Raw genomic sequence first — 21,540 nt, 5'->3', positions numbered from 1 at the left:
CCCCCCCCCCCCACCCTTCAGGCCGATATGTAAAAACAAAGTGAAAGAGGCTGCATAGCTCTCCTAAGCCTTAAAATGGCCCTGGGGACCCCATTCTCCTGGACAGTATCTTAAATTATAAGGGAAGGTGAATGCATACCTCCCCCCTCCCCTCGAGCCTTCAAGGGCCCTGTGGACCCACTCTCTGGCACCAGCTCACCAACTGTGTCCCGGGGGAACCCACCCCAGGGAGACCGTTTCCCTGCCTGCAATACTACGGTCAGAGAAACATGTTTGCTCCCGTCTGGGGGAGAATTTTGAGACCTCCTGCCTAACCGGAGCAAACACTGAGTCTGCTCCCAGCCAGAGGTACCTTCATGTCTGCTCCCGCCATATGGGCGATGACTTGTGCACTGTTTTCCTGCCTCCACTAATGCGTGCAGGGAAACAGAACCCATATTGCTATCGCCTGGAGGGAGCAGCATAAATAGGTGCTGCCTCCATGCAGGAGGAATGTTGGCTCCAGCACAATGCAGGGAGTAGGCTGGGGCCTTGGGGGCCTGAGGCTCCCTCCGCAGCCCCCAATGTGGTGTTTGGGAGGGTGGGCACTGGGGCACCCACCTATTCAAAATGGAGGCCCAGGGTAATGGGGTCCCCGGGACCATAGAAGGATGGGGAAGGAGGACGCGAGCTATCCTCTCATTTGTATAATAATGCACAGCCCATGGGGATGGGGTCCCCAGGGCCTAATTATACTCAGGGGTTGTGTGCTCCTACCCTTTATCATCTTGGGCCCTGGGGGAAGGGGTCCCTGTGGCCTATTAGGGATTGAAGAGGGGGCCACCTGGCCGCCTCCCCTTTTTTATTGTATTTGGCCCCAGGTGATGTGGCCTCTGGGGCCTATTAGAGCTCAAAGAGGTAGGCTGCAACCTCCTCTTGGAATTTGGCCCCAGAGGATGGAGTCCCCACGGCCCAAGAGGGCACACGGAGGGGGACTGCCTGCCCCACCCCTGCTGAATTGCATTTGGCTGAGGGGGATGGTGTCCTTGGAGCCAATTAAGGCTTGGTGCTGCAAGCCCGCTTCCCTCAATATATATATTTTGGCCTCGGGATGGGGTCCCTGGGGCCCAAAGGCAAACCCTACGCCGTGCACACCAAATGCTGTGTGAGGCATGGGCTTGGCGGCCTGCTGGGGGTTTGTACACAGGCCCTGGCGGAAGATCAAGACCTGTAGCCAATCCCCTGCTGTGTATGACTAAAGGCTGCCTGCAGTGCAGGGTTGGCAGTCTGCTGGGGGTTTGGCTACAGGGCCTGATGGCAGGTCAAGACCTGTGGCCAACGCCTTGCTGCGTACAGCCTACTGTAGGGGGTTTGCAGCTGGGCCTGGCGGAGAGTTAGCTTTACCCATGGCAATGAAATTTTACTTTGCGTTTAAAAAACGTAGAAATTCACTGAAAAAAAGCAAAGTTTAAAGAAACATAGTTAGGTGGGATAAAAATATATGTTTTTTGGTTAAAATGTTTAGATGTCATCAGTGATGTCATAAATGAGCAAATAAAACATGTCATGAATGATGTATTATGTGAGGTCATAAGCAGTGCATGGTGGGGGGGACAAGTCAGAGTTAGCTCTGCTAACTATAACTGGTAAATTTCAGTGTTTTTTAGTTCAAAACACTAATGTTGTCACCGCCATTCACTTAACTCTAACATAACTTTAATCTTTGTTTTGTCAGTGAAAACATTTTATATATGTAAATATACACAAATAAAAGGAGACAAAAATATTATAATGCGTCAGCTCCCCCTACTGGGGTTACTGTGCAACTTTCATGAAACATTCTTCAAGAATGGCAAAAAAAGCATTACACTTTAAACAAGCATTAGAAATGCAATAGGTTTTGCTTTTCATTTTTGTTACAGCTATTGGCGTTGTAAATGGCAACATTTTACCATTGTTTTATGGGGTGGATGTATGTGGTTTGAGTGGAATATGACTTTTTTATTGACTCATACGACCTGTCTCAAAAATGGTGCTACACGTTTAACGGAGCAGCACAAGTACTCCTGAGAAGGGCGGTTATAGGTTTACTGGGTTGATAGAATTATGTTCTGCAGAAGTGGCATGCTTTCAAATGAAAAGTTCTCAGCATCTTCACATTTAAGTGCAGTATGTCTCAATGATGGCTTTAGCAGTCACTGCTACTTGAGCACATGAGTGACGTGAGAAGTGTGAACAGTGCACCAATCAAGGTGCAACAGTTGTGGTGAGGAACAGAAAATCTGTACAGTTACAATATTGATGCAGACTTGAAGTGCACTGTAAAGGTACAGGAGCCCTGCAGAACTCCAATGTGTTTAAATGGGCTCTCCCCTCGCTTCTTAGGAGGTGTGCTGCACTTTGAAAGGGACAGCACCAGCAGCTCTGCTCATAGACGGCAGCGCTTCCCACCAGACCTCTACAATGTTTGGTGGGAAAACAAGCACTTACAGGTTACTTGCGAGCACCAGCCCAGTCCGGACTCAGATCCGTGCACACCCAGTGAAGCTGTACGTTCCAGACACCCACAACCCAAAAGCAGAGCGGTGGAATCAACTGCATCATCAAGTCGACACATAAGACGGACATACTCCCTAGCGTTCTTTCGATCCGCATATGGTAGGTAGCGGCAGCCATCTTCAAGGGGTACCGCACCATTATTTACCACGAAAAATTGACAGTGTGCGTGTTGCAGGTTTCACAACAGTTTTAACTGTACCCACCGTTTGTTGCCCGTTATTAGCCACTGTCCCATTCAATTCAGTAAGGGCGGAGAGCAGAGGCCAGTGCTACGGGTGGTGCAGTGATGTCCCATCCTGTGCAGATGAATGATAAAAAACTTTCTGTGCTGATGGATAGTGGTGAAGTGTGCTATTTTGAATACTCCCACTTGGCATAAAACAGGTTTGCCAACTACATAAATGAAAGTATGCGTTAAGGTATGGACTGTTAAGCAACATGTTGCTTATGAGAAGTTTTCATAGATGAGGTTTGTTGGTCCCTTAGAGAGTGAATATATCTTTCTTGTACACCACACTTTGTGATTGAACCACCAGTAGGCATTCCCAGTGTTTCCAGGTGAGGAAACTGGGGCACAAGTAGATACAGTTATTTGCCACGGATCACACAATTGAGTCATCATCTGGGGTCTGTAAACACCACCCATACAATAGAGTGTGGTAATCTTAAATTGGAGGAGTGCAGACTGGTAGCTGTAAGAGCAATAAAGCGGAAGGACAAAGGCACTCATTCAATAAACCTTGGTAAATGAGCATGCTGACTACAGTTCTGTTTTCATATCAGAGAAGGTGGGGTATTTCTCAGCCCTGTGGTGGTATTAACAGGTCCATACTAATATCAATATCCAGATTAAATATCCTGTACATAATGCAGGGCAGGGCACTAGATAGCACCTCTGCATATCATCGTGGACCAGCAGTAGCTCACACACTATGTGAACCACGACTGCTGAGTGGGAGAGCTGCACTGGGCAGCACTTTCCTTTTGGAAATCACCTGTGGGGCTGGCTTTCCAGGATAGAGGGAGACCTCTGGATACTTGCAAGGAGCTTTGGAAGAAAAAAATCACAGAATATGTGCTCAAATAACAAAGGTTCATTGGTAGCTATAACTGTCAGTTGATTTTACTGAAGGAGACCAGGATGTCATTGAATAGATCATGTGTGACATGGGACTATTGACAGCTAGGACTACTTTTTCAGATGTCACTGCACATATAAACAGAGCCAGGACTGTCTGAGGTCCTGAGGTGACATGGACCATTGGCTGCTGTCGCTGTGTCCGGGAATGGCATGTACACAAGAGCCAGGACTTATTATAGGTTTAACGGCCTACTAGCTGCAGAAAAAGTGACTGTATATATAAATCAAAAGACAAACAATTGATGGACGGAATGCAGAACAAATCAAAACATTCACCCCCCAGTTAAGAGATCTGGGTTAAATCCATCATTTCTTTGCTCACCATGCCACCCCAGTTTAGACCTGGCCATATGCAAATCAGTCTTGACCCTGTGCCTCATGGGAACAGTCCGGCCCGAACTGCCAAGCCAGGTCTTCCCTGGACCGGAAACAAGCATCCAAGGACCGATTTCAGGGTTTCACCCTTCATCAACCAGGATAGCTTGAATCGAGTGGCACAGTGAGCCCGAGACCCACGTCTGGGCATACCTGGAGCACTTAGGGCGAGAAAGCGAAAGACACAATTGATGGATGGAATGCAGAACAAATCAGAACATTCACCCCCAGTCAAGAGATCTGGGTTAAATCCATCATTCTTTTGCTCATCATGCCACCCCAGTTTAGACCTGGCCATATGCAAATCAGTCTTGATTCGTGGGTCCCGTGCTCTCCATGCCACTGGAGTCAAGCTATCCTGGCTGATGAGGGGTGAAACCCCGAAACCAGTCCTAGGATGCTTGTTTCCAGTCCAGGGAGGACCTGGCAGTTTGGGCTGGACTGTTCCCAGGAGGCAAAAGGTCAAGACTAATTTGCATATGGCTGGGTTCAAACTGGAATGGCACGGTGAGCAAACAAAACTATGTATTTGGGTCCAGATCTCCGTACTGGGGTGAATGTATGACATTGTTCTGCACTCTGTCCATCAATTGGTCTTTAAGCATTTGTCACCCCGAGTGGGACGGATATGCCCAGACGTGGGTCCCGTGCTCTCCAAGCCACTGGAGTCAAGCTATCCTGGCCGATGAGGGGTGAAGCCCCGAAACGGGTCTTAGGATGCTTGTTTCCAGTCCAGGGAGGACCTGGCCTGGCAGTTCGGCCTGGACTGTTCCCATGAGGCACAGGATAAAGAGTGATTTGCATATGGCTGAGTTCAAACTGGAATGGCATAGTGAGGAAAATAACGATGGATTTAGGCCCAGATCTCTGTACTGGGGTGAATGTATGACATTGCTCTTCGTTCTGTCCATCAATTGTTCTTTTTACATATAAACCAGACAGGGCTTTAAGTGGAATGAACTTAGGGTGTGGCTTACACACGTAACTGCACTTCTGCATGTTTAATAATGTGCCACCAACTGGTATTTTGGTTCCTTTGAGCTTTCTGGTATTTCTATTATCGTATCTAGATATACAACGCAACAACTACCGTACTCCCAAAACCAGCCAGGACAATTGGATTTTTCAGTGGTTGTTAGCGGTTTAAGATAAATGTGCAACAATGGCTTTGTTGAAAATACCAGGAAAAATATTTCAGATCTGAAATTGTGAGACTATGAATAAAACACTACTGAGACCTGTGGCATGGAGGTAGTGGTCTGTCTTCAGGGGGCCCCAATAACTCCTGTTATGTTTACATTCTGTTCGACATGAACACCCTTTATCTCTCCACATCTCATCCATCTTGATATATCTTACACATCATGTCTTTTCTATTGACCATCCTCGTTTCCCTCTTTCCCAAATGCATTGCCTCGTTTCTCCTTCACCTCACCACCCCTCAAACACACAATGCACCTACTCACCTGCAAGTGCTGCATTTTCCGTTACCTTTACCTTGTCAACTATTTTGACAAAAATATTAGCATACACAAAAAGAAATGCAGAAACTGAACTACCAGGAATAAGCGAATACGCTTAAGGAATGAAGGATTAAGTGAAACACACGCGATATAAAAAGGAACTAAATTGATGACATGGATAGTAACCTCATGAGGAAAAAATGAACACCGGGCACGGTGTGGTTAGCAAAAAGGTTTGCAAATTGACTCCCAGTTTGATAAGATCACCTCAAAGATGACTAATACTTAACATGCATGCCTGACAAACATGTGACTTCATGTAATGAACCAAACAGACTAATATATTGATATTATGTTTCTTTAATTAATACAAAATATAAATATTAATTTAATTTAGTTTTCTGATTTTTCAATGAATTAATTTTTCTATGCAAACATGTACATTTGTAGACAATAATATCTCATCATAAATGCTTGTATATATACAGATTATTTCTTATGTAATACATATAACCATGATTAGCCAATCATAATGAATCTGCAGTGCATACTTGTTATACTACAATTGTTTCTCACTTATTTTGCTCTTCAGTTATTTCTTAATCAATAATAATATGCAAAAAAGCAGTGTAAAAGCTTCTTTTTCAGATTGTTACTTTCTAGACGATAGATGGACACATAGGCGGTAAGTTGACAACGCGTTTCGGCTAGGCCTTCGTCAGGAACCCGCTCTGATATTTACACCTCATTCATGTTGCAGTTCAAATTCTTTGCTTCAAATACTCAGTGCAACCCCAAATATATTCTTCTTGAGGTTGATATTCTACGGTGTTGTTTTTGAAAAGTAAGAAACTGGACATCCATATGGTATCCAATATAAAATGGCAGAAGATTCCAGCTTCTATTCTTTCTTCAACGGAGGAATCGGATCTCAATCAGTCTTATATTATCGTTCTATTCTTTATTTGACTTTTTCATATTTTATCATCTTATCTGGCAGTAGGATTTCTTCCGTGTTTTATGGCCTTATTCGTCCGTCTCCTCTCCCGTGTATTTCGCGTCTCCGTGTATTTCGGCGGCTACCCCGATAGTAACCTCAACATGTTTCACATTCGTTGTTCAGAAATTGGATGAGTGTTTTTTGCAAGTAACGTTAAGGTCATGAATATGAGGCCCGATAGGGATCCGTTTCAACATCCATTTTTATAGTTACCTGGTCTGGGACCCGGAGGTACCCAGCCCATTTAAAGTCCTGAATCCAGTCATGCACGAAAACGTAATCTGCACAGCCTAGGGAAGAGGATGCACCAGACGGATGCAACTCATCACGGTTTACTTTGAAACACTCACGATCTAGATCCGAATTCGACTTATTTCATGTAGCAACAGTTGACCATGGGGGGACAAGGGGGGGGCATCTGTCACGAGTGTGCCTGCAATTGGGTCCTTGAAACATTCCATGCCTCTCAAGGAGACCACACTTCAGTTGGAAAGCGGAAGGGGAGGCGCGCGACATCCACGATTTAGCGAGCACAACTTGGGTATTTTGCATTTGATTTGTTTATTGCCACGCGCTAGAATGCATCCAGATTCCGACGCAAGGCTGGGAGCAGTAGCGTGAAGGTGCCTTGATACTGCCCCAGGTTTAGCAGCTGCTTGTCTTACACACTGGCAGGTCCAACATGAGATGTTTACTTTTAATTTTCGTTGCAGTCGGTAGCAAATTGTTAAGAAGGCAGCTGCAAAAACAGGAGCAGCAGTTTCAGCTGTTGGGGGACGACTTTGGCTTCTCGATTTACTGCCCGTGCGTGGATTTTCGAGTGCCTGCCCATATAATGCTCATCACGCTATATCAAAATAATACGGATTGGGAAGCACGTTTGTATGAAGGGTATTGTACTGGGACCTCACCATAGACCGAATGCTTGGCGAATGTTGCAGGTATGTTGTGTAAAGAAAGGAGGGTAGACGAATAGCAGTTTTTCAAGTTTATTGAATGGAATGCCAACACAGCATGAGGTGAGAGGGAGAGGACAGGAGGAGCGTCTGGAGTGGCAGGTTAGAAGCTGGCATCTGTCAACATTCCAGAACGCTCAGTTGATGACAGAGGGTGGGGAGGGGGTACATCAAAATGGAATGCAAACACATGTTGTTGTGCCTTTCTGATCAGAGACAAAAACTCTGATGTTGGGAGGCGGTAAGGGGTTGAGTGGGGGCCTGTACGTGACTTTGGACTTGTCAGAATTGTTGCACTGCACGCAGTCTCTCACCACTCTCTCGGTTGCTAGGTCTACACCTGGCCACCAGTACAGATTTCTGATTCTGCTTTTAGTCTATCTGATGCCCAGGTGTCCCTCATGGCATAATTCTAGTATGGTACGTGTTAAGGTGGTTGGAGGAATTACTTTGCCACTTCTTAAGAGTAACCCCATCTCAATTGAGAGTTCATCCTTCACTTCCCAATAGGGCGACAATTATTTCATTACATTTTGTTTTACTGGCCATCCATTCATTACCATGTCACACACAGTACTCAACGTCTGGTCTGTGTTAAGCTCAGTCATCCACATTTCTAGTGAAATGCCATGAAGTTCCTCATGTACACTGGCAACCCAGAATCTCTCATCCAGTTCCCCACTGGTTTCCGGAGCTAAAACTGGCATTCTACTCAGGAAATCCACAACTACATTCTTAACACCAGGTACGTATTGTACCTCGTAATTATAATCAAACAGTCTTACAGATAGTCTAGCTAGTCTTGGAGATGCTGCATGTAGTCCCTTGGTGGTTAAAACCTTAGTGAGGGGTTTGTGGTCACTTCTTATAATGACCTAGCTGCCCCATACGAACTGTCGGAAGTGTTCCAAACCCCATACACATGCCAATGCCTCACGTTCAATGACAGAATACCTTTCTTCTACTGGTGTGAGTGAACGTGAGGCATACGCAATGGGGCATTCTGTTCCCTTTGAGTCTTTTTGAGTTAGCACAGCACCTAAACCCTTTCCACTAGCGTCTGTTGTCACTATACTTTTCAATGATGGATCAAATCCTTGCAAAGGTGGTGCGGCGCATATGTCGTTTTTTAGCATGCAAAATGCTTTCTGGCATTCTTTACACCATACAAATTTGTTTTTGTTTCTCAGTAACTGTCTCACTTCAAATGTTTTTGAAGAAGACCTCTCAATGAATTTTGAGTAAAATTCTATGAGGCCGAGGAAAGAGCGAAGTTCGTCCTTGTTTTTGGGCTCAGGGGCATCTTCCTCCCTGAGGAACAACAAAGAATAGTTAGACAATTAGTCACAAATAAAGTCATTGAGTCTGCTCGGTGGCACGACACTGCGACCACATTGTGTGGTTAAACTACACATTTTAGTAAATGTACTTCTCATGTACTAAAAAAGGTCATTAACTAAACCATGGAAGGGTATATCCACCTCCATCACAGCAATTCGGAGATCTCTGTTTTAGTAGTAAATGTGGCAGGATGGGGAATTGTGACACATAAATGTTAGGGAATTTCAAAGGGACGTGCTAATAAAAACACCCACACATTGCTGATCCATTGTGCTTTGCACGCGTGGGTTCGTATCCCATCCTCGTCGCCAACTTGTAAAGAAAGGAGGGTAGATGAATAGCAGCTTATCAAGTTTATTGAATGGAATGCCAACACAGCAGGAGGTGAAAGGGAGAGGACAGGAGGAGCGTCTGGAGTGGCAGGTTAGAAGCTGGCGTCTGTCAACATTTCAGAACGCTCAGCTGATGACTGAGGGTGAGGAGGGGGAACAGGTGTCGAGAGGGGACATAACAATGGAATGCAAACACAACATGTTGTTGTGTCTTTCTGATCAGAGACAAAAACTCTGACTCATTGGATGAAAACGCTGTTCTCTTAGTAAACACTGCCTTTGGGGTAGTTTTCATATAATCTTAGCAGTTTTTGAAATCAAGGGGTCTGTAATGCTGGAACTACTTGCATTGTTTCTTGACATGTTTTCAAAGAAGTCAGTGCTGGTATAAGCCAGATGGGAGGAGGGGCCATCACACACTGTATAACGGAGGAAGTGTGAAGGCACTTAAACGTAATACGATGGACAATAAAAATATTCTCTTAGTGAAATCACCGGGGAGGGAACTAAGCCAGGGCACAAGTCCTAAAAAAAGAAGTGGGGGGACGCTCCAAGTTAGGTGGTGTCATCGAAAGTGACGTCACGACAGGAAGTGACGTCACAAAAGGTGGCTTGCACCATCAGACTCATTGCCTCCCCTCGCTCACCCCTAAGATGCGATTGCTTGAGAGAAGCCAGCGCGTGAGCAGCGTTCTGAATGAGCTCCAATCTCGCCCCAGAGAAGCCAAAGAGTGAATGTGTGGCTCCATTTGCTCCAGTTTTCGAGCTCTCAAGTTTTCCACTGTCATCTGGGCGATGTCAGCCAGTCCTGGTTTTACAACTCTCCTTGCTTTGCATTATGCATAATATTATAATAGTAATAATGCAGGTAAAATTCCAATCGCACGGATCTCTCGAGTCACTGGGTAAAGGGAGATCGACGGGGCGGCCGTGCAGGCAAGTAACGCCATAATTGAAAGTCCAGTTTTTGGGCAGGGGGGACGCAGTCCACCCGGTAAAATAAGTGGGGGATGTCGTCCACCCGCGTGGTACCCCAACTCGAGCCCTGAACTAAGCACACAAAGGAGACACATTTAGAAAAATGCACCAATAAAAATAAAGTATTTAAGACAAGCACAACAATGCATAAATGGCAATACATAGGCGTGCTTAAAATCCATATACTTATTACAACATGTTTTGCAGACAGCGCAAGTACTGCCAAAGGTCGACCTAAAAATGAATCAATAAAAAGAAAGCATGTAAGACAAGCAAGACAAAGCACGAGTGGCAATAGATAGGCGTGCTTAAAGATCATAGACGTATTACTACATGTGTTGTGTAGCAGACACCGCATGTGTTGCCTAAGCTTGACCTAAAAAGCAGTACACTCAAAGATAATCTTATTTCTGAAGTCTTCCGTTATGTGATAATCTCGTTATGTGATAATCTATGACATTTTATTCAGCAATGGCAGCTCCCAAAAGCTTTTTCTATTTTTTCTAAGGAGACTGGGTGTGGCCCATTAAACTACACATTCTAGTAAATGTAATACTTCTCATGTACTAAAAAAGGATATTAACTAAACCATGGAAGATTATATCCACCTCCATCACGCAATTCGGAGATCTCTGTTTTAGTAGTATATGTGGCAGGATGGGTAATTGTGACACATAAATGTTAGGGATTTTCAAAGGGACGGGCTAATAAAAACACCCACACACAAAAAGAGTAAAGTAAGCCCATTGCTATTCACGAACTACATGTCTAAAGTTACTACAGCCCAAAACAAATTATATATATATTTTATCTACTGGTGGTCGCCAGTAGATAGTTATAGTTAGGACCTATTTTCCATAGGAAATCCGCAACATTCTATTCCCAATAAGTCTGGCGCCGGTTGATGAATCCTCGCGAAATTTTCCAAACTTTTGGCCAGCTCCGCTCCTACCCTGAAAGTTTCGCGGTGATCCGTCAAGCGGGGGCCGAGAAAATAGGGGGTCCCAAACACGTTTCCCCGATGCAATTTCCCATAGGATCTGTTGTCGCAGCTACAGCTAGAACCACTGAACGGAATGACACCAAATTTGGCAAATAGGTAGTCCTCAGTTCAGACTCGTGCCTTTTGCATAAATGGTGTGAATCTGTTCAGTAGTTCCTGAGAAAGTTAGGGTAAAAAAGTTAGGGATATCTATGGCCGGGGAGGATCCGCGGACCCTACCCGCACCGTAAGCGCACCCTCCCCGAATCGAGCGCGCACCCTCCCGATCGCGCGCTGAATGCTAATTGGCTGTCGAGTGTCTGTCTACATTCGAAACCAGGAACTGTTGGCGGCCATTTTCTGCCTCGGTAGAAGCGAGGCTGAAGAAGCAAGGGGAATAAGTGTGTAAAACATATAAAGGGGGCAGAGCGGAAATACTCTGACCCTCTAGAGGTGCTTAGGGGGTCCCAGAAGGACCCCGAGTCCCCTTTTAAAAAAAAAAAAAACGGCGAAATGCGCGCATCCTATCGCGTTTGGTGCACGGGTCCTCTTGCGTTGGGTGCGCGGATCCAAGTAATTTTTTTTTTTTAAAAAGACAAGAAATCATTGGTTGTATGACAACTTTCTACACTGAAAGGTAGGGTGTATATTTCTGTTTTTTAAACGCATGATTCTTATTGGTTAACAAAAACTGATTGTAAGGAACATTATATATGATAAGCTGATATGTTGAAAAGTCAAGCACATTTGCTGTCTTGTTTAGCAACACTGTGTGCTGAACTTGTGACCTGTGTGCTCAGTAAAGTGTTCCATGGCCTGTTTCTATGGTAACGGGCAGAAGGCAGATTGGGGGAAGGGTTGAAATGTATTTCATTTGGAAAGGGTTGAAATGTTTAACCAATAGAAATGTGTGTTTGCTTTTGAATTTGTGTGTGAAGGATTGTGATTTGATGTTTACATGTATATGTGTGGAAAATGAAAGGGAAACTTTGCCATTCTTTGTTTTTGCTGAGAGGTGCACAGTGCAGAGATTCTGTATAAGAAAATCTGGTGTTTGACTGATATCTGGTGTGTGACTGATATACTTCTTAATCTACAATCAATCAATCAGGAACATTTATAGAGCGCGCTACTCACCCGTGAGGGTCTCAAGGCGCTGGGAGGGGGGGTGCCGCTACTGCTCGAAAAGCCAGGTCTTGAGGTGCCTCCTGAAGGAGAGATGGTCCTGGGTCAGTCGTAGGTGGGTGGGGAGGGAGTTCCACGTCTTGGACGCCAGGTAGGAGAAAGATCTTCCTCCGGTGGTGGTTCTGCGAATTCGTGGGACGGTGGCGAGGGCGAGGCTGGCGGAGCAGAGCTGGCGGGTAGGTGTGTAGAACGTGAGGCGGGTTTTGAGGTATTCGGGGCCCATGTCGTGGAGAGCCTTGTGTGCGTGGGTGAGGAGTCTGAAGGTGATCCTCTTGCTGACGGGGAGCCAGTGCAGGTCTCAGGTGTGCAGAGATGTGGCTGTGTCGGGGAATGTCCAGGATGAGTCGTGCAGATGCGTTCTGTATGCGCTGGAGTCTTTTCTGTAGTTTGGCGGTGGTCCCAGCGTAGAGGGCGTTCCCGTAGTCCAGTCGGCTGGTGACGAGGGCTTGGGTGACCATCTTCCTGGTTCCAGTGGGGATCCATCGGAAGATCTTTCGGAGCATGCGGAGGGTGTTGAAGCAGGAAGATGTAACGGCGTTGACTTGCTTGGTCATCGTGAGGGAGGAGTCAAGGATGAGCCCCAGGTGCGTGCGTGCGTGGGCTTGGGGGCGGTGCCCAGAGCAGGGGGCCACCAGGAGTTATTTAATTGTGAGGGGATGTATGTAGACTATTTTGATTTTAATCAGACTAATGTATTTCTCCTGCTAAAGTGTAGGGAGTACTTTTTTTCTCTACAATCTTATTGACAGTGTGTGTGCATGTAGAAACCATTCTGTGATAAGCATTTGTGTTTTTTATGTGTTTGCAGACAGATAACTGTGCTGTTTTTATATTTTGGTAGAATTAGAAACCAGTCATTGTTTATGAATTTGTGAAATGAGTTATGTTTCTATACTACAATGTAGTACTCCTAGATGAAGAAATATGTTTTGGTATAGTGCAAGGGATAGTGTTTGTCTAGAATCACACAGTGAGTATGTGTGCATTTGGGAACCACTGTGAGAGAAGCATTTGGTAACATTGTGTATTTGCTGACAGATAACTGTTTTAAAACCAGTCATGTTGTCAAGTTTTAGTAGCATTAGAAGCCAGTCTTTGCTTATGCCTTGATAAAATAAGTCATGCTTTGACACTAATGTGCTGTACTTTAATATGTAGATTGTGTGTAGTCTCCTTACCCCTTGCACAGTAGTGAATGAGTTTTTGTAAGCTGCTAGGGATAGTGTTGCTTGTCTAGAATCACACTGAGTGCATTTGGGAACCACTGTGAGAGAAGTATTTGGTGACATCGTATATTTGCTGACAGATAACGGTTTTAAAACCTGTCTTGTTGTCAAGTTTTAGTAGCATTAGAAGGCAGTTTTTGCTTATGCTTTGACTAAATGAGTCAGGCTTTGACACAAAAGTGCAGTCCTGAAATATGTAGATTGTGTGCAGTTCCCTTACCACTTCCACAGTAGTGAATGATTTTTGGTAAACTCCTAGGTATAGTGGTTGCTGTCTAGAATCACACTGAGTCTGTGTGCATTTGGGAACCACTGTGAGAGAAGCATTTGGTAACATCGTGTATTTTCTGGCAGATAACTCTTTTAAAACCGGTCATGTTGTCAAGTTTTAGTAGCATTAGAAGCCAGTCTTTGCTTATGCGTTGATTAAATGAGTCATGCTTTGACACTAATCTGCTGTACTTAAATACGTAGATTGTGTGCAGTACCCTTACCTCTTCTAGACTAGTGAATGAGTTTTGGTAAACTCCTAGGATAGTGTTGCTTGTCTAAAATCACACTGAGTCTGTGTGCATTTGGGTAAGGATTGTGATAGAAGCATTTGGTAACATCGTGTATTGGCTGACAGATAACTGTTTTTAAACCGGTCATGTTGTCAAGTTTTAGTAGCTTTAGAAGCTATTCTTTGCTTATGCATTGATAAAATGAGTCCGGGTTTGACACTAAAGTGCAGTACCATGTAGTATTCTCTTCACTGCACCAGAACTGAAAATGTAAAAGTTTTACCCAGGCACTGTCCTAGCAGTAGTCTGATGATTTAGTCAGTTTCCAAGTACTCATGTTGTGAACCATACATTACCACATAGACTGCTTCAAATGTCTATGCAGTATGCATGCAGTCTTCTAACATACTATACACTTGTCTTTCAAACCTTCAATTGCCTAGTCAGTATCCATACAGTCCAGCAAACATCCTGTCACTCCCTTTGCACTCCTCTAGTGACCCATTCAGTACCAAGTACTAATCCATTCACTGTGTCAAAAGCCAACCACTTATAAAGTCACCCAGGCACTCTCCTTGCTGTACTCTAATCATTCAGTCAGTACCCAAGTACTCATGCAGTGAGCAAGGCCTTAGCACATAGACTGCTTCAAATGCCTATTCACTATGGATGCAGTCCTAATCACCTACACAGTTGTCTTTCACACCTTCAATTCCCCAATCAGTATTCATACACTTCTAGCAAACACCCTGTCACTCACCCAGTGTGTCTCCTTATAGTACTGCAATCATTCAGTCAGTTAGCATGTAGTCTTTTAGTGAGGTAGGCTTTAGGGCATGAACTGCTTCAAAGTAGTATGCACTATGCATGTAGTGTTTTAACCATCGTCACACTTGTGGTTCAGGGCTATAGTTTCTTAGTCAGTTTTTATATAAAATGTGTTTGTACAGTAATGGAATAGTATACATTTGAAAGTTATTAATATACATTTATTTGCGATTCTTTTTTACAGATACTGTTTTTCAACGTAAAAATAGAGAAATCATGCCAGGAAAAAAAAGAAAAAGAAAAGAAACTCAGAAAGGCGCAGGAGCAGGAGTGTTTCTCATCCGTTTGCACTCTTATCATGCAAGATTGTTTGGATGAAGGGTCCTTAGGTGTTTCATCATACTTGCTGTGCCGTACGAATATTTTTTTGTTAGGATCCCCACGCAACAGAACTCTTTTGCAAATCTTACACGTGACCAAGGTGGCATTGATCTTTGTTTGCCCCTCGGGAAAAGTAAAAAATTTCCACACCACTGAAGAAAAACGTTGTGGGCGTGGCGCCTCCTCCAAAAATTCATCCTTAGATTCGGTGAATATTTTAAAGCGACAACATTTACAGTTTTTGTAAGTTAAACGTATAAAATTTTGTTAGCCGAAAGCATTTTATATATCTGTGATTTGTATCTTGTGGTATTTTGCTGAGAATAGCATGTTGGTTTTTTTTTAACAATCTTTCTGATTGGTTTTTTTTTGCCCGCTGTTAAGTGAGGAGTACAATTGAAATCACTATTTTTAGTGAAATTCAATATATTCTGAGAACAGCAAAAAAGGCAAACAAATTACTTTGTGGAAATTATGCTGTGTTGTAAAAAATGTATTATTACAAGTTATAATTTTTTTCCTTTTCTTTCACAGATCCAAATTTTAAAATAAGCAATTTATATGAATTTAGATTGCAATGAAAATCTGAAAAAAATGTATACCATTTTTTATTCCTATTACTGTGAAGGTAAGTTTAACAAAGTCTCAATATGCAGAATGAGGAGGTCTGCAAGAAGCTACAAAGTTGAAACACGTTTCTAAAAACACTGTTTTTACCTATGTAGTTTTGAAATCTGACCATAATCAGATATCATGTGACCTGCAAAAAAGAGATTTGAGGGGTTCATAATATTTCCCATTGTAGGTATTGAAGGACCACAATCATTTCAATCATTCTTCTTTGAACATCTTTGCAGACAAAACTCTGTGCTTACCTTCTATCATTCGCAAGGAATTTTAAAACCGGAAATATGTCACTTTTTGTAACATAGTTATTGCGCACGACACTCTTTCATATTTACAAAGAGAGGAAAAGGCACTCTGTGCACTTTTTATACTCCATGTAAATACAACCTCATTATGCACACCAGTTTGCGTTGAAAGGGTGTTCTATAAGTGTTGTTGTGCATGATTGCACTGAATACTCAAGACATGTCTAGATTTATCAGAAATCATAAATCTCCATATGTGTGTGAATTCTGCACCATTCTAAAATTGGTGTAGGAAAGCACAACAAGGAGACTTGTTTTCATATCTCCACATTGTTATATCTTCAATGCATGCTACAATGCTCAGCATACATTGAAAGAGAAAAATGCCTTTACTGATTGTTTTTGTGCAGGAAGGTATGTCTTCCTGCAGAAAAACAAACAGCACATGACACAGATATCCTTGCACTATGGTGCAAGGGCGCCTGTGTCACCACATGGCTGCAGTTTAAGCAGCCGTGCAGAGAGAAGCATAGATTTGCAACATATTTATGTACATATGTTGCATCCCTCTGCTTCGGAAGTACTACAGCACACTGCAGTTAAAGAGGTTACTGTGTGATGCTGCAGCACTTCCTCATGGTTCTGCACTTATACATTCACCATACGCTACTAATGCATTCATTCAATTACGTACTAAACATACATTCATCTAAACTTTCACACACTAACAAAGAAATTTAGCTCTTTTTATAAACCAGGAAAGTTAGTTCTTACAAGAACTTTTTTTTTCTTCTTTTTATATTTTTTGGGGGGTTTTCAGAACAATTTTTAAATTTTGTTGGCTTTTCTGCAAAAAAAAACAAAAAAAAAAACAGGAGGAACCAAACCATGAACTTCAGGGACCAATAAAATAAAAAATAAAAAAACTAGCAGATGTGACTTTCTTGCCGGCGGCAGATCAGATCGATCGACTGCTCACCGTAGCACAAAGTCGCATTGCACTTAGTGCAGAGCACTTTTAAAAATTGAAGTTGAGGATGGATGTCCAAATTTTGGGCTGATGGATGATCTCTTGAAGTGCTCGGCTGCGATGAGGTGGAAGGCGCATGAGCGGGAGTGCCTCTCATCCGTCGGCATTCTTCTCGTGCAAGATGGTTTGGATGAAGGGTCCTTAGGTGCTTCATCATACTAGCCGTACCGCAGGAGTATTTCTTGTAAGGATCCCCTCGCGACAGCACTCTTTTGCAAATCTTGCATGTGACCAAGGTGGCATTGGTCTTATTCTGTCCCTCGGGAAAAGTAAAAAATGTCCACACCACTGAAGAAAAACGTTTTTTGCGTGGTGCCTCCTCCAAAAATTCATCCTCAGATGTATGAGGAGATGCAGGTGATGCCTGCTGCCCCAAAGCCATTTTTAGTTGAAAAAAGTTAGAGCCAAGTGTAAACTTAGTCTAAAAAAATCTTCTTCTCTGCAAAGAGATGCTCCTCCAAAGAAGGTCAAAGAAGAATGATTGAATTGGGTGGGGTCTTTCAATAGTAAGAAGAGGAAGTGTAATGAACCAATCAAATCTCTTTTTTTGCAGGTCACATGAGATCCGCGCACCCTGCGCATAGGCAGCACGCACCCAGCGCGCATCCGCGAAATTGAATTAAAAAATTATAGGATTAGATGTAAAAATATATTAGTTTTAAGACTAGTTTAGAGTTTGTCTTCAATATTCACATGAAATACATATATATATATATATACATATATATATATATATATATATAGGAAGACGTCCTCTGTGTATAAACTGCCTCCTCCTGAACGGAAGTCGCTTCGTTACGGGAGGACCCCACAGAAGCGGGTCCTGTTAAATTGCAGTAAATCCTTCTCGATCCTTGGAAGGAAAAACGAAGCCGTGTGTGGTCCTTCAATCTTTATTCAGCCACTTCTGCCAAACGCGTTTCGAGTGCCACGCACTCTTGTTCACTGCTTCGTTTTTCCTTCCAAGGATCGAGAAGGATTTACTGCAATATATATATATATATATATATATATATGTTTTTTTAAATGTTAAATATTTCGTGGGATCCGCGCTCCTACCGGGTCATAGACGCAGATGACGCATCGCGGAAGCACGTAAACGTCACGTACATCGAACGCGTCGCGTATAGGCTGGGGATCGCGCACTAAACACGTACCCAACGCATACCATGCGCGGATGCTAACGCGTAGGGATCAAGAACGGTGCGCATAGGGTGCGTGGATCCAAAACCATGGGCAAAAAATATATAAAATAAAGTTTTGAACATATAGTTAAAGAAATATTTTTCAAAATATAAAAAAATATGTTTGAAAAACCCAATAAAAACAAATAATATTTTTTAATTTTACCATCCGTTGTGGGCTGGATACCGCCGATTCTCTAGGCAGGAGGATTTCCACATCTGTAGCCCTTCGTCGCAATGCCTGGATGAGATCGATTGGCTTTTTGGGGGATGTCCAGAACACCGAAATGGACATGCCCATTGATGGCCATTGCCTTTTTGGCGACAAAGCAGACAACGCTCTAGAGCGTTTCAAGGACTCACAGGCTACGGCCAAGTCTTTGGGCATCTCCAGCCACCCCACGCAGTCTGCTTTTTGCCCCTTTCATGGCTACGGAAGGGGTGCCCGGCTACGTCCCGCCCAGAGCCACAGGCCGCAGCAAGTTACCCAATCTTCGCATGGCCGGGGATGTGGGAACACCGGTCGTGGTTCCGGGGGCCAGCGGGTGGGCCTGTCCACCAAACCCCCCTCTGCAGCAGCCTCCAAACCTTCCTAGTCCGACATTTCAGGCCCATTAAACGCCAGTGGGCGGCAGGATTCGCCATCACCTCCCCCACTGGCGCACCATCACGTCGGACAGGTGGGTATTGCAGATAGTCCGAAGGGGCTACTCCCTCCCCTGCGAGGCTACCCCTCCAGCCATGCCACCGCAATAATCACTGCATGTCAGAGGATCATCTGGCCCTTCTCCAGCAGGAAGTTACTGTTCTCTTGCCTAGGGAGCCATCGAGCGCGTTCCTGTCCCAGAAGTAGGTTGTGGATGTTATTCCCACTACTTTCTGGTCCCCAAGAAGGACAAGGGCCTGCGTCCTATCTTGGGTTTCAGGGACGTCAACCGCTTCCTCCGGAAGGAGAAGTTCAAGATGTTGACGCTTGCTCAGGTCTTGTCTACCCTTGACCCAGAAGACTGGATGGTAGCGTTGGACCTACAGGGCGCTTATTTTCACATCCCTGTCCTGCTGGCCCACCGGCATTACCTGCGGTTCATGGTAGGCTACAAACATTTTCAATTAACCGTGCTCCCCTTTGGCCTTACCAGCGCCCCTCAGGTTTTCACGAAAGTGACGGCGGTGGTCGCAGCTCATCTGCGCAGATCAGGGGTTTCAGTCTTCCCCTATCCAGACGACTGGCTGTTGAAGGCGGGCTCGCCCCAGGCAGTTGTCTCCCACCTCCAGACTACGGCCAACCTCCTGCATTCGCTGGGGTTCTCCATCAACGTGCCAAAGTCACACCTGATTCCCTCTCAGAAGCTCCTCTTCATCGGAATGGTTCTGGACATGATGCAGTTTATGGTCTATCGTCCCGTACAGCGAGTCTGGGATATTCAGGCTATGATTCCGATCTTTCAGCCTCTATCCCGGGTTTCGGTCAGGATGACCCTGAGGCTGCTGGGCCTCATGGTCTCCTGCATCCTTCTGGTCGATCATGCCAGGTGGCATATGCGGGCTCTGCTGTGGGACTTGAAGTTCCGGTGGGCGGGGCATCACTGGAATCTGTCTGATTGCGGCCAGATCTCAGAAGGCACTGCAAGTCAATTGCAGTGGTGGCTCACGAACCAGGATTGGGTCAACAGCAGATTCCTCTACCTTCCCCAACCAGACCACACAGTGGTTACAGACAGATCCCTTCTGGGATGGGGCGGCCACATGGGAGAGGCGGAGATCAGAGGCCTCTGGTCCCCAGCAGAGTACGGGCTCCACATCAACCTTCTGGAGCTTCGGGCGATTCGTCTTGCACTAAAAGCATTCCTTCCCTCTGTCCTACAAAGAGTAGTGCAGGTGTTCACGGACAACACCACCGCCATGTGGTACTGCAACAAACCGGGCTGGGTGGGGTCGTGGACCCTATTTCAGGAGGCCCTCCGCCTCTGGACATGGCTGGAACATCAGGGCATATCCCTGGTGGTTCAACACCTGGCAGGTTCCCTGAACGCCAGGGCAGACGAACTCTGCCGCAGGTGCATGATGGCTCGCGAATGGCGTCTTCACTCGGAGGTGGTGCAAGGTCTCTTTCGACAGTGGGAAGAGCCTTGGTTAGATCTATCTGCCCAACTGAGTCTGCGGGGCACGAAGGTGTGCCGGCGGGTTCGGGCAGCCCAAAGATGGCATGCATCGATTCGTAGAACGTACGAAGTTGGGCGGGAGTCGCACTGGGTCCCAGAAAGGGAGGGAAGCCTATTGTCGACTCCTCTAACTCTGCATGCAGAGCAGCAAGAGTGGCACCGCCCGCATCCCTCGTCGCGTCAGCCGACCGGCGGGGAGAAGTCGAAGGGCGACGATGCTTCTTCGACTTCTTTTTCTGCTTCGTCTTACCCAACCCTGAGTGCGAAGACTTCGATGACTTGGACGAATGGTGATAGCTCCTCGACCGGTCCCTCGACCGGCCTCACGACCGGGACCTCGAACGGCGTGGAGCTGACTGCTAGGGCTCAAGCAGCTTTCGGGACCGCTCCCGCAAAGCCTTCGGCGCCATCGACCGGCAGTTGGAGCCCGACTTGGGGTCGTGGTCACGCTCCAGGCAAAAGAGGCACACGCGGTGGGGATCCATAACCAACATCAGTCGGGGACAGGAGACTTAGGCCTTGAAACCGGGCATCCCTCATGCATCAGGAGTCGTAGACTCAAAAAAAGACAGAGAAAAAAAATCAGTCAAAAAGTGACTGGACGTAGGAGGCTCCAACAGAGGGAGGAGAAATGCAAGTCTACAAGTAGGAGTTACATTACACATTAGTATATTTACCTTTGTGAAAAGGGCCCATTGTCTTGATTGGCCACTTCAAGGGTCCAGGTTTACTTCTACCAATCACATTCTATACTTTCCATGCTCCACGTCTTAAGACAATTACTAAACTTTACACAGCATTAAGTGAATCTTCCTTGAGCTATTTGTATCTTTTGAAATCAGCTAAAGCTGCATGGTAGACTGCAAATAATAGACTTGGCCTTCAGTTGAAGCCGATTGCATCTGTCACATCCAAACTATTTCAATCACTAACAGACAATTCCAGCATTCAAATAGTATAGTGTAAAATCCTTTATTGTTGTGAGTATTCGTGCATTTTTTCAACAGCAAGTAAGCCCTAGTACTTTCTGAGTATGTATTTGTGCTGCACAAGTTAACACCAGTTACATGCAAGTACTTTATTGTCAACGGCCCAAGTATCTAATACAGTAGCTATCAGCAGT

At 44.9% G+C, this 21,540-nt stretch overlaps 1 protein-coding gene across 2 annotated transcripts in view; it reads right to left on the bottom strand.

The window, feature by feature from the left end:
- Positions 1–21,540, bottom strand: part of PANK4 (pantothenate kinase 4 (inactive)) — a 445,012-nt gene that overhangs the window by 29,423 nt on the left and 394,049 nt on the right. The gene's annotated exons all lie outside the window — the stretch shown is intronic.

Source organism: Triturus cristatus, chromosome 1_2 (assembly GCF_964204655.1).
Source record: "Triturus cristatus chromosome 1_2, aTriCri1.1, whole genome shotgun sequence".
Classification (NCBI taxonomy): Eukaryota; Metazoa; Chordata; class Amphibia; order Caudata; family Salamandridae; genus Triturus; species Triturus cristatus.
The sequence above is the reverse complement of the archived record's forward strand: the minus strand, read 5'-3'. Positions and strand labels throughout refer to the sequence as shown.